The following is a 1,665-nucleotide window of genomic DNA, read 5'->3' as shown; positions in this document are numbered from 1 at the left end:
CTCTTAATATTTTGTCTTTATTCTCGTAATATTTTGTCTTTATTCTTGTAGTATTTCAACTTTATTCTCTTAATATTTTGTCTTTATTCTCGTAATATTTTGTGTTTATTCTTGTAATATTTCTACTTTATTCTCTTATTTTGTCTTTATTCTTGTAATATTTTGTCTTTATTCTCGTAATATTTTGACTTTATTCTTGTAATTTTTTGTTTTTATCCTTGTAATATTTTGTCTTTATTTTTGTAATATTTTTACTTTTCTCGTAATATTTTGACTTTCAAATCAAAGCTTAAGACCTTTTTATTCCAACAGGCTTTTAGTACTTAATATGTGGTGACATTTCTGGTTTTAGTTTTATTTTGTTGTGTCGTAATATTATGGCTTCATTCTCATAATTTCAAAAAATTTCTCATTGTGTGGCCCTAATACTCTGTCATGTCCTCACTACTAGGTTGAAGATGTTGAACTGATTATGGCCTTTAGGTGAGTAGAAGGCAAACAACATCATAAGTGAATCTCCAGAATGTTTTCAGATTGTCTCAGGACTTTGCAGAGTTGACATTTTTCTCGCCTGACTCACAGAGGCGGTCAGAGTGCAGTCCTGTTATTTGACATGTTTAAAAATGTGTGCAATAACTTCTGTTCTCAAAATAGTCATCAGTGGGTGTCTCTAACCCGTCTTGAACCATCTGAATTTTGCTGCAGGTGTCTTCATTTTATTCTAAGAGCACTAGAGCTGTATTTTGACTCCTGTATGGAGATCTCCTGGACAGAAAACTTGTGAGACAAATATTTAGGTCTAAAAATTATGCTGATCATATAAATAATAAAACTGATTCCCATTTCCATATTTCCATTTCTAAAGTGTACTCCAGCAGGTTAAATCATTAATGTGGGGGTAGCTGCTGAGGTGGATAACAAAATAATGTGCATGGCCAAGAATACAGTTCTGTACGCTGTGCACATAAAACTAGGCTGTGTGGTCACTTGGTCATAAACACTCTGAGTTTAGTGAGGTTGTGATTGAAAATTCATCCACTTTCTTGCAGTTTTTCCACAATTTTAAAGGATTTTTTACCACCAAGCTTCTTAACAGTCACAGCTCAGTGAGACACCACTTTTACCAACTTTAAGTTATGTTTAAGTTAAAAACGTAACTACTGCAAAAAACTTTTTGAGATGAATTATGTGGTGGAAACTCATTAAAAATATAGGAAGACAGTAAGATAAGAAGGAAAGATGGGAATGTGAAGGCAAGAAAAGAGGAAGAAAGTTAGGAACGTAGAAATGTAGAAGGAAGGAAGGAAGGAAGGAAGGAAGGAAGGAAGGAAGGAAGGAAGGAAAGAAGGGTAGGAACTAGAAGGAAGGATGGAAGGAAGAAAGGAAGGAAGAAAGGAAGGAAAGAAGGGTAGGAACTAGAAGGAAGGATGGAAGGAAGGAAGGAAGGAAGGAAGGAAGGAAGGAAGGAAGGGTTGGAACTAGAAGGAAGGAAGGAAGGAAGGAAGGAAGGAAGGAAGGAAGGAAAGAAGGGTAGGAACTAGAAGGAAGGATGGAAGGAAGAAAGGAAGGAAGAAAGGAAGGAAAGAAGGGTAGGAACTAGAAGGAAGGAAGGAAGGAAGGAAGGAAGGAAGGAAGGAAGGAAGGAAGGAAGGGTTGGAACTAGAA

At 35.9% G+C, this 1,665-nt stretch overlaps 1 protein-coding gene across 4 annotated transcripts in view; it reads right to left on the bottom strand.

Moving 5' to 3' along the window:
- The window catches only part of tspan4a (tetraspanin 4a), a 270,357-nt gene that overhangs the window by 254,886 nt on the left and 13,806 nt on the right, over window positions 1–1,665 (bottom strand). The window lies entirely within an intron of this gene.

The sequence above is a fragment of the Austrofundulus limnaeus genome, unplaced genomic scaffold, assembly GCF_001266775.1.
Source record: "Austrofundulus limnaeus strain Quisiro unplaced genomic scaffold, Austrofundulus_limnaeus-1.0 Scaffold200, whole genome shotgun sequence".
Lineage (NCBI taxonomy): Eukaryota > Metazoa > Chordata > Actinopteri > Cyprinodontiformes > Rivulidae > Austrofundulus > Austrofundulus limnaeus.
This window is presented reverse-complemented; position numbering and strand designations above follow the sequence as displayed.